This window comes from Silene latifolia, chromosome 6 (assembly GCF_048544455.1).
Source record: "Silene latifolia isolate original U9 population chromosome 6, ASM4854445v1, whole genome shotgun sequence".
Classification (NCBI taxonomy): Eukaryota; Viridiplantae; Streptophyta; class Magnoliopsida; order Caryophyllales; family Caryophyllaceae; genus Silene; species Silene latifolia.
In genome coordinates this window covers 83379234-83391660 of record NC_133531.1, presented here as the reverse complement: position 1 = coordinate 83391660, position 12427 = coordinate 83379234, and positions in this window count along the sequence as shown.

Sequence of the window (12427 nt, the reverse complement as noted above, 5' to 3'; positions counted from 1 at the left end):
CACAAGGTACTCTTGACTAGGACTTAATCCATGGGTCAAAGGATACTAGCATGACACATCCTAGGGTGTTTTAGAAGCATTCTAGTGAGCAAAGACTCAAGAAGAAAAAGTATCTACAAAGGCTTTATATACACTTGTCAAGTTTCCCAAATAGATGTTTTCACAAAATTCTTCTAAAATGAAACTACATGCCATGATGCAACTAACATTTATACAACCTAATGCATATGCTTCTACAAACTAGTATGTCATATAAGCTAAATGCAACTCCTACAATCACATTGGTTCATACCGCATCAATCAAAATAAAGCCACATAGTCATTAACATAGAGAGGAAAAAGGAGATTGGAAAGATCATACCATGCGGTCTTTATAATCCTCATGTCTCGGATGTGGCGTAGTCGATCAATGTGAAAGAAGGATAAACAAACAAACGAACAAGTATATACAAAATATACAATTCTACACTATAAAGGAATGAACATGTTTTTGGTTTTTTAAAAAAAAATTCAAGTTTTTATGGTTTTTGTTTTTGCGAAATAAAAGAACCTATTTTTGTATTTTTCAAAAAATTTCAATTTTTATATTTTTTTAAAAGTCAAGTTAGAATTTCCCATCCCCACACTAGTATGGGCATTGTCCTCAATGGCCAATACGATAGGAAATTATGCAAACTAAATGAAAATGCATGATTTCTACACTAATATGCAAACTACATGCCATATATACAAGTGATGCATTCTATACTACACTATATGATGCATGATTTTATTGGTTGGAGAGCTAATTTAGATTAACTCCCAATGCTTGTGTTTGAACTTCCCCAAACCAAATAAGACACTATTGCTAGTGTAAAAGTGAGGGAGTTCATGCACAAGTATGCAATGCATGAAACTAATTATCATTGGATTTTCAAAAGTGGGAACAATAAATTTTTCATCACCTAGATGTTGCCAAGGTGGAATAATAGTCCTTAACTTTTACAAGGACACCACTAAAAATTGAAACAATTAATTGTAAAACAAGTTAACAAAGCATGAAATTCTTGACAAGAAAAAAAATGAGGGGGAAAGAAGAGTTTCACCTTGGCCATGGTGGATAGCTCATGCCCACTCCACCTAGCTCATGAACATCTTCATTAGTTACCATCATCCCCTCCAAGATCACTATCCCCTTGTGCTCGCGATTCGTCACTCTCATAAAAATCCATAAATTCGTCCCCCTCGCTATTGACCTCCACCGTATCACTGCCACTTGACCTTTCTCCTTCTCCTTCTTTATGTCCATGTGTTCCACCGTTGGCATGCTCCAAGTTTGGAAAAAGGATATCCATTTGAGCCCAAGAGGAAATCATTCCCTCTTCACTAATATGCCCTTGATGGGCCAACCGGTGAAATTGTGGATAGAGAGCACAGTAATTGTCCACCCTTGCTTCATATTGCTTTTGGTGCATATCTTGGAGTAGACCCGTGACAAAGTCGTCTCTCGGAAGGATGAATGGATTTGGGTGATTGTAAGGTTGATATGTAAATGGGTAAGGTGGGATATCAACTTTCTCTTTTTCATTTGTTTGAGGTTCATGTTGTTGAGGTTGGGTAGGAGGTGGGGTTTGATTTGCTTGGTTGGAACGAGTTGGGATGAGGTAGGATGGTACTTGGGAGAGGGGACCCCTTCGAGGTGATATCCTTGTTAAACCTTCCATTGGAAGAAAAATGGGGGTGCTCCCCTTGGTGATCCACTTAATGTTTCGCTCAAAGCCTTCAAGGGTGATCCAATGGTGTTGTCGGAAAATCAACATTTCATCAATCTTGGTGTTGCCCGGAAGAGGTATATAAGCATTGTTGTTGTTGAAATTAAGATTGAAGAATTTTGCAAGCCTTGTTATTAATCCCCCATTGACAATGTGGATCATACCATCATCATCTCCATTCCGGAACTTTGCCCATCTTTCAAGAAGTACTAAGGGGGCATTGAAGTGATAACCGCTCCTCCCTAGTATCTCTAGGTAGGACTCCATAAAAACTAGATCGAGTTCATTCAACACCGCTGGATCACGGCGAGCTAAGAGAGTGCTTGTGATAAACCGGTAAGTAAGCCGAATAATGGGATTTTGAATATGAGAGGCCGAGCATTCTTTAATGAAAGAGAAGTCGTGATCCGTCATGCCTCGCCATAGAGGTGCTATGCTATAACTCCGAGGTTTTGATGTACGGGTAGGCGATACATCAAGACCCAACACACTAGCAAACTCCACAAGAGTCATCATTCGAGTTGTATTCTCTTGTCTAAACTCCACACAAATTGGCTTGTTCAAGGTAGAAATCTTTAGAAAACTCAAGAACTCAAGGACTAAGGGCCGATATGTGAGCTCATGCATGTTGAACATAGTTGAAAGACCAAATAAATCAAAGAGTGCCTCGGTTTGATGATAGATGCCTAGTTTCTTTAATGTCTCATGGCACATGAATTTAGTAGGAAGAATGTTCTTACCAAAGAGACGATGAAAGACGAGTCTTTGGACATCATTGACGAATTCTATGTTGGAGAACTCATTAAGTCTTGAGAGATCAACTATTTCTTCATTCTCTCTCCTCAGTGTGTTGAGGTGAGATATTGAGGAGCTTCCAATTACTCTTGTTCTTCTTCTTTCTCTAGGCAAGGACCCTCTTGAGCTCATCTTTAAAAGTAGATCTTGAAATTTGGCTTGTTGAAGATGAAGATATTCTTTGTAATTGAGATCCTTCTTGAAACCCTAGGTTTTGGGGGTTTTTAATTTAGAGAGGTAAATGAGTGCTTTTGGTGTGATTTGAGTCATATGGGAGGGGATTTTATGTTTTATAGAGGAAAGGGAGGCGAGGTGTCATAACATATGTGGTGGGTAAGAGAATGCATTTGTCGAAAATAGAAGAGCTGCACGGGAGGGAGACGCGCGGGCAGTGTTCGGGATGGGCGGATCCGTGCTTTGCATAAAAATCATATCAGCAGATGGGGACGAGCGGATCGAGCTCAGGACGCTCGGATCCTCAGTCAGTGCACTCTAGAGTTTCCAACCCGTGCTGGGACGCGCGGATTCTGCTCTGGACGAGCGGATTCCTACAGGGGATGCTAAGATCCTTCACGGGATGTGCAGATTTACAAACAGCGTGAAATCATCGTTTTGAAGCATGCCATGACGCTCGGATCTATCTCAAGACGGGCGGCTCATGTCATGGGATGAGCGTCTTGCATATGGTCTGTTCAGATTTTGACACAGTGTGCTTTCTTCAATTCCAGCTCCCCCAGGACCCGCGTCCTCGGGCCAAGACGCTCGGATCTCTTCTGGGACGCCCGGATTGTCTGCAGTTCCCACGGGCTCAGGTCTGCTGATACGGTCATTATGTACCAAAAATAAATACCTAAATATAACTAACAGAAGCTAGTGTGAGATCCCTGAAAAAAATCTCCTTTTTGAAAATATGTAAATAATATGGAGTCGCCAGTAGGTTTTATAAAAAAACACACAAAAACAATTTTAACGGAAAAGGCCCCTTTTGATCCCTGGAATGGGGACTAATCCGTCACTCCAGTCTGAACCAAAGATTGCGGATTCGGGGGTAAAGGTACGGTCAGGGAAGGTGTTAGGCACCCGGACCGCCCATCAAACTGACGGCCTCTACTATTTATTTATAATATTATATATTTGACGAAATTTATCAAAAGAATAAGAAAAACGATACAAATTATATACAAAGAGAAATAAACTAGGTTAGTTTATATACAAATTATATGATAAATAAATAAAATAAATAAAACAACGAAATAGAAAAAGTAAAGAAAACTTATTTGATGTCGGTACCCTCAGGCCTATGTGGATGTTGACTATGAATAAAAATCGACTTTGTCGTTAACTATTGGCTCTTATGCTCTTATATGAAAACTGTGTAGATACCCGGTATCTGCTGAGACTCCAACAAACACCCGATGATTATCGGACTACAACATGTTTTGGGATCGCAGCGTTTGATCGACAGTTTGTGTACAACTTTACGTCGGAAAACTTAAAACGATTTCGAAAACAAAACATTTCAAAACATTTCAAAAATACCTGGAGTGTTTAATGCACGACGACGGGGTCGCGATGACACTAACTAGAGTCAAAACCGACACCGGACCAAAAACCGACTCGAAAATTCAAAATCCCGACTCCAAAAACGAGTCAAACCGAGTCAAACACAAAAACCAAAATATATCAAACCTTCTATACTAAGTTTTCCCGGATTCATGTTGGTCAAGTACCAAACATGTGACTACAAAACCTAAGATAGAACAAATCATGATTGCGTTTGTTGTGATAGTGACAACACAACTCGAAGTGCCGCGACGTGGCTCACGCCTCTTTGAGCAGCCCAGGTGGCCACGTCGCTCAAAACTCACACAACCACTCATTCTCCTATAAATACCCCTAAAATGCCACCCATTTGAGATTTACGTGAGTGTCCGCCCCCTCTTTTCTCCCTTAAAATTCTCGACTCGACTTCTAAAGTCACAATCCGACGCGTGTTTACGACCTACCGATCGTAAACACGAGCCTTACACATTGTTTGGTACCGTCATCGTGCATTAAACCACTTGTCCGACCACTTTGACCACTACACCATCACTAAACTTTTAAAACACTCTTTTACTTACCAAAACGGTTTTAAACCGAGTTTTTTCCGATCAAACAAGTTGTGACACTTACGTCGGTCACTCGCCATAACCAAACATGTAAGTATGAGGGTGTAAAAATCCTCTTTTATTATGTTTTCATTCGTTTCATGACTTTAACATGCTAAAACATGCATAACATGAACCAAAACATGGAATAAACGAGCCAAAATCGATTTTTGTCCGAGGCGAGAAGCCCCTTAGGTCGCCAACGACCTCGCGCCTAAATGGGGTGCTCGGACCGAGAGATCAACCGTGTTTGTTCTCGTTATTTCCCTTAATCCATTTTCACATCTGTAATCGGTTTTTACCATTTCAAATATTTTCGAAACCTTTTTGTTTCATTTCACATGTTTTAACCATAAAGCATTTTTCACCCTTGGTTCTTCATACCATGACGGTTAAATCCGTGTTTCGGTGATAATATTTGGTTAATGACATTTAAGAGGTATTTTAAAGCCTTTTGTTTCATTTCTTTACATTTTCAAACGAACTTATTAGTCACCAACACGAAATCATCCTTGGTTCTATATACCATGCCGGATTTTAACCCGGGTACGATGATGAGTACCGACTAATTACATTCAAAATGGACTTAAAACAATTAGTCCATAATCATTTTCAAAACTATTCATGTCAAGCTTGTCAAACCGAACCCGACATCGAATATTATCAAACAATGACGATTATTCGAGTCTAGTTCTTCAAATCAACGAATACGGTCTAAACGACCCTTTCAAAATCAAACCGGGTTCAAATACCCATTTTCAACGCGTTTTATAACGTTTTCTAAACAGTTAGAACACGGCATACAGCCGTTGGCTAACCCGCGCCTCAAGCAGGCCTTTTCTTTCCCATATTCAAAACTAGAGGGAGGCCCCTTACACCGCCGGCTGGCTCGCGCCTCTTATAGCCCTCTGGTACAGGGCCTGTTCCCTTCCAGCATTAGTCCAGGACGATCCCGACTCCGGTTAACCCGGATATAGGACGGATCAGATGACTATTCAAACCATATTTGCAAAATGCCTTACTAAGACAAATGGATCATGTTATGCACCCTAAACCTAATACGGTAAATGGATGTTTAATTTCCGTCTTGCATGCAAATCAATCGCTAATCCAAATCGACATCTTATACTTGATACTTGGATTAAATCAACCGACTTAGAAAGCTCTCACATGTTAGGTTTAAATTATTGGATGCGCATTCATGCATTTAAACCGTTTTATCAACTTTTGCATTCAACCAACCAAGATCGATCAGTAGAGGCCGCTAAACGCGGGCGGGATTGTGTGTCTGATTAAAGGGCTTCCCAATACGTACCTTCACCTCTTACTCAGAAACTTTGGATAGTGGACGACCTTATCCAGGGCGTACGAGAGTCATTCTAGAGATAGGATGCTAAAGAGGGACGATTTCCTTATCTTTAGTACCTATGTCAAAACGCTGCTTTGTGCTTCGATTTGACCGAGGTATAAAGTGGAATTCGAACGGGTTCCAGGCATCTTACAAATGCTTGGTGGCGACTCCGAACATCTCTAATCGTTTCGAGACCCTTACCGAGACGAAACCGACCGATCTAAAACGATCCGGTCGAAAGCATCTTTACGCCGCCGAGCGTGGCTTTCAAAAAGACCGCCGTTGTCCACGGTCGGTGGGCATACGCAGTGGGCCCATGTCCACAGATTGGCGACTCCGCTGGGGAAAACTAGGACACTTACGTCTTTGTGATCCCTAGATGGTGAGACTCGAACGAGGTCTTGGTTGGAATGCATTAATTGATATTACGGTCACGGTCGGGTTCCTTGTCCGGGCCCACAACCTAACCCTTTTCGACCAATTGGCTCATCTCGTCGGCATGAGTTTTCTCATCCCTGCGTTTCGAATCCCGATTGAGTCAAGCATACCATTGACGTTACACATTTCTGTTTCGTCAAAGAGCTTTCATCACTTTCGAGCACGAGGCTAGGGCACCCTCCTTACACATTTTGTTTGGATTGGTATCCCTCTCACAAATCGGGGTTTGATTGCTTGGTGTGTAACCCATTTTAAGCCAAAACCCGTGTCAGCATGATGCATAATATAATGAAACTGTGAGTGCTTATGTGCTACTTGATCATAAGTCCTTCCGTGTCATTTTGCAAACTTTCAAAACACCTTTTTGCGCCGTTATAATGGCCATTTCAAACCTCGGTCTTTCGCCGACCGTTGCACGCTTTTCTAGGTCGTCGTAATGACGATTTTCAAACTCGGTTTTGTATAACCATTTCAAATCACCTTTTTAGGCCGTTATAATCGCCGCGTCTAGACACGGATTTTAACCTGTTTCGCGCCGACAATGGCTCTTTCAAAACCCGAGAAAAGCACACGCCCTTTTTCTCGAGACACTTTCGGGATCCCGAGGACCATGCACCATCCCCGAGACCTCTTCAAACATTTCAAACTCGATTTTCAAAACATACAATTTTGAATTTCAAAACCGTCTTGGGAAGCAACACACCGTTTTCCGAGCCGACTCAAACTCAAACTGTCTTTTGCAAATAAACTTAAGACAACCCTTTTCAACTGATCGACTTGCGGAGATTTCTATCTTCGGAAGCCGCCCATTAAAGCGACAAATGAATCTTTTGAAAATTCCTATTTTCGAAAACTTCAGTCCACCATTCCAATTCCGCCTGGTGTCTATCGAGTCAAAGAAAACGTACTTATGGGTCTTTACTTATGAGTCGTCTCGCCACGAGACCCGTCCAATGGCGTCACGCCGTCATGTTGGACTCGTGTCAAAGGTTCGGTCAAGCACCGTCACGTTATAAATCGAGTCAGCACCGAGGGACCACACACGGTCACCCCGTCTTGTTGAGTCGATCTTGGTCTCGTCCTCTGTGTTGTCTGCGTTCAGTCTTGGAACCATGTCGGATTGAGTTGTAATGTGAGCCGTTTTTCGGCCTCAGAGCCATGGCCCCGTCTTCAACTTCGTCTGTCAACCACAACAACAATGATAACAACAGAGATGTCACAACTGATCAGCTAGCCAGCCTACTTACCGCTCTTAAGGTCACCCTGGATCGCGTCGAGACCCGTATCGACGCCCTGGAGAACAAAGAAATTGGAGAACATAATACCCCACCTCTGACTGAGACTGAGAAGAGGCTGAAACTTTTGGAAGAACAACTCCTGGCCCGGGGTAACAACATCCACCTTGAAAATAACCGAAGGTTCGAACTTTATTGGGACCGGTTACGACAACTTCACCCCGACTGATGTGCCTAAGTTCAAGGGAGTGGAGGACCCACTCAACCACATCCGTGCTTTCAAAGACTACATGGCCATTAAGGGGGTCAAACATGAACTTTTTACCAGGATCTTCCCATCCTCTTTGGAGCCAATTCCTCGCCAATGGTACTACTCCTTGGACCCGAAAAACCTTACCACCTGGGATGAAATCGCGATTGAGTTTGCCAAACAAGATATCCGACAATGTCGAGATCCAGGCCAACACCCGTACTCTCGAGGTGTTAACCCAAAACGACAAAGAAGGGTTCACTGAGTTCCTAACCCGTTGGAGGAGGGTGAGTACTCAGTTGGTTAGTAAGCCGAGTGAATCAACTCTGGTGGAAAAATTTGTCAACAACCTCCGCCCGGTTTATGCCAACCTGCTGAGGTATCAAAATATCAAAACTTTTCAAGATCTGCAGATTCTGGGGACACGTATTGAGGACGACCTCCGAAAGGGTGTCTTAGCAAAGACCACAGGCAGGGGTTACCAAGGATCCACCTCAACCGGATCTCGCCCTTACGGTCAGACAAACAAGATTGATGAGGTCAACCTCGTTGAACCATCGGCCAAGAAAATTGAACGCCCCCAGAGTGTGTTCACCAACATAGGGTCAACTTATGCGAGTGCCTTGAAAAGGCTCATGGACCAAGGGAAGCTACAGCCGATCGGTCCCCACCCCGGACCCGGCCGACGCCAAGAAATCCCGATTTTGGAACCCCAACGCCTACTGCCAGTATCATCGAGGGAAAGGACATGATACCGAAAATTGCTTCAAACTCAAGCACCTCATTCAAGACATGATTGAGAAGGGAAATTTGCCTATACCCCCACCAACTAAGCCAAACAACAAGACGAATCCTCTGGGAATTCATGCCATCTCTGACGATGAGCCGACCCTAGACTGCTCTCATCTCATCTTGCCAATTGACGATGAGGTGAATGTTCTGGAAAAGGACCCTTCAGATGGAGTGTTCGTATTGATCTTTGCCACTATGCTCACTATGTTTCAGCAAGTTGAGGAGGCCATTGCCAGCCTTTCTGAGAAAATCACCCGACTCGACGACGCCTACCGTCGACTCATCTTCAACCCCCCGGCACCACGTCCGCGAGAGAATTCCCCAAGCATTCAAAACTACCCACCCCAGGATGGATTACTCCCGTGACCATTCTGGCATAGGCCCCACGAAAATCACCTTCAAAATAACCACCCTCACAAAAATCGTCCTCACAAAAATATTCCCCACAAGAACTACCCACCGAGGAATACCCCTCCAAGGTATCCTCGAGACCCTGAAATTAACGGCATATGGCGGGATGATGTTGAGGATGTCTATGTCGTCCCAGGAAAGGAGAAGCTAACGAGGGAAATCGGACATCTCACCCGGTCCGGACGTCCCTATCAGAATCCGAGCAACCCACCGGTCGTTCCAACGACGAATGACCAAGTCGTTCCAGAAGTAGACACCCAACCAAAGGCTCCCAAGAACTCAATCCTGAAACAGCTCAAGAAAGCAAAGGCCGAAATATCTATCTGGCAATTGATCACATCTTTTGAGCACCGACAAGCCTTGCTGCAGGCCTTGGGAAAATTAACCGTGCCCTCCACCTCCTCCCCAGAAGAAATAGTGGCACACATGACAAGATACGCCCCTGATCTGAGCAACCCGGTCGTCTTCTCCGACGAGGATATCCCCCTGTTCGGAGCCAACCATAACCTGGCCCTGTACATCACTGTGCAATGCCTCAAAAAGAACATACCAATGGTCCTCGTGGATGACGGTTCCGCCGTGAATGTCATTCCCCTCAAAACTGCCTATAGGCTGGGTATTAAGGAATCTAATCTAATCCCAACGAATCAAGGAGTACGCGCCTACGACGGCACTCGTCGCAAGGTCGCTGGGCTTATCACTCTAGCCGTCACAACCGGGCCACTAGAAAGACAAACCAGTTTCCAAGTGGTCGACATCGACGCATCCTTCAACATGCTCCTGGGACGTCCCTGGATTCACGCCGTCAAGGCGGTCACATCAACGCTTCACCAAAAGATCAGGGTCCCCTTTAACGGGAAAACGATCACGATCCCCGCTTCCCCAATCAAAGCAGTCATGAGAAGAGGGGTAGCCTCCCAAACCATTGAGGAGGACGACAATGAAATGTGGGGTTTCCTAGCCGTGAACGCCATAACTGATGAACTGACAACCTCTGAATGTGACCCGTTCGCCAGCCTCACGATCAACCGTATCATGATGCGCCAGGGTTATTTCTCGGGTTTGCCGCTCAATCCGCTGAAGGACCCATTGCCTCCCTTGAAACAGGCTAAGGTCCCCAACATTCCCTAGTCCGAAAACGCAAGAAGCACGGAGTTATCCTCCGTCCCTACCACCTGACTCTCAACGGATACTTTGTCCCCGAGGGAGAGTCCGAACTCTACCACGGCTTTCCGGAGCCTATCTATGACTCTGTGGCAAAGGCTAGATACTCAGGAGTGGAAGTCTTCCAGGACTGCTACTTTATCCCCGACAACATCGAAGCCGCATCAACTGAGTCCAAACCGTCACCATGCCTCGACGGACAAGCTGTCACACTACTCTTTGGGGAAGATAACGTCAAACACCTCGACTATGAGGACATCATCAACATCGCCCTGAAAGACAATCAGTTTGATCCAACCGCCTTGATCTCCGATCTTGACCGGAGAAAGCCACCCGGGGGAGGAAGACCATCAAGTGGACCGATCGCCAAGGCCGCATTCTCAAGATCACAACTGGAGAAGGCCCTATGTTCAAGGAGGAAAGTGAAGAAGGATCTGAGTCTGAGTCTGAGTCGGAGTCAGAGTCTGTTATAGCTCCTAACACTCCGGATGTCCCAGTCAAGGTCCCCTTCCCATTGTTTTATCACAAGGTCGTGGCTGATTGAGAGGCTGAGTCTACTAAGGTCACCCCCACTCCCATGAAGGGTGACAACCTGAGCCTGTTCCAGGGGCCACTTCCTCTGTTGGGTCACCTCTGACTGACCACGAGATGTCTGTCCTTTCCGAGCTTTTCGCTCGTGTCAACTTAATGAACGCTAAGTTTGCTTTTGACTCGTCTCATTTTAACTGCAATGCAATTCTGAATGATCATGAGGAATTTGACTTGAGTGACTACCCACCTCACTTCGCCAAAGAACTTGACAAACGGGAAACCAGAACCCCCATCATTGAGGAAACCGAGCCTATTAACGTAGGAACCGACAATACACCTCAAGAACTTAGGATAGGGACAACCCTGGACCCCTCGGAAAGACAACAGTTCATTGACCTCCTCCACGAATACAAGGACGTGTTCACCTGGTCTTACAGAGATATGCCTGGGATTGACAGAGAAATTGCAGAGCACCGGATACCCATCAAACCCGGGGCTAAACCTGTGAAACAGAAGCTACGCCGGATGCGTCCTGAATGGGCCCTAAAAATCAAAGAAGAGGTGGACAAACAGTTCAAGGTTGGGTTCATCAAAGTATATGAATACTCTGACTGGGTGGCCAACATTGTGCCGGTACCAAAGAAAGACGGACGAATTCGGGTTTGCGTCGACTTCAGGGATCTGAACAAGGCAAGTCCAAAGGACGACTTCCCTTTGCCACATGTTGACATTCTGGTAGACAACACCGCCGAACATGCTCTCCTATCATTCATGGACGGGTATGCCGGGTACAACCAGATTAAAATGGCTGAGGAGAACATGCACAAAACTGCGTTCACTACACAGTGGGGTACATATTGCTACACGGTCATGCCTTCCGGCCTCATCAACGCCGGAGCGACCTATCAAAGAACCGCTACCACTCTCCTACATGATATGATGCACAAGGAGGTAGAGGTATATGTCGATGACATGATCGTCAAATCAAAAGAACGGGACGGCCACATCAATGCCCTCCGGAAATTCTTTGCTCGTCTGCGGAAATATAACATGAGACTAAATCCTCAGAAGTGTGCATTCGGGGTAACCTCCGGAAAACTCTTGGGACATGTCGTCAGCAAAAGAGGCATTGAGATTGATCCAACCAAAATCAAAGCCCTTCAACAAATGCCTCACCCTAAGAATGAGAAGGAGATTCGGGGATTTCTCGATCAGGTCCAGTACATCAGCCGGTTCATCGCCAAGCTCACTATGATTTGTGAACCGATATTCAAGAAGCTTCGCGCCTCCGATCACACCGATTGGGACGACGACTGTCAGAAGGCATTCGACAGGATAAAGGAAATCCTATCCAAACCTCCTGTTCTCATGCCACCTCAACCGTGGATTCCTCTGTCCCTGTACCTGACTGTTACTGACACAGCCATGGGAGCAATGTTGGCACAAACAGTTGGCAACAAGGAGCGAGCCATCTACTACATCAGCAAAAAGTTCATTGAGTACGAGACAAGGTATACCCAACTGGAAAAGACATGCCTTGCCCTAGTATGGTCAACAAA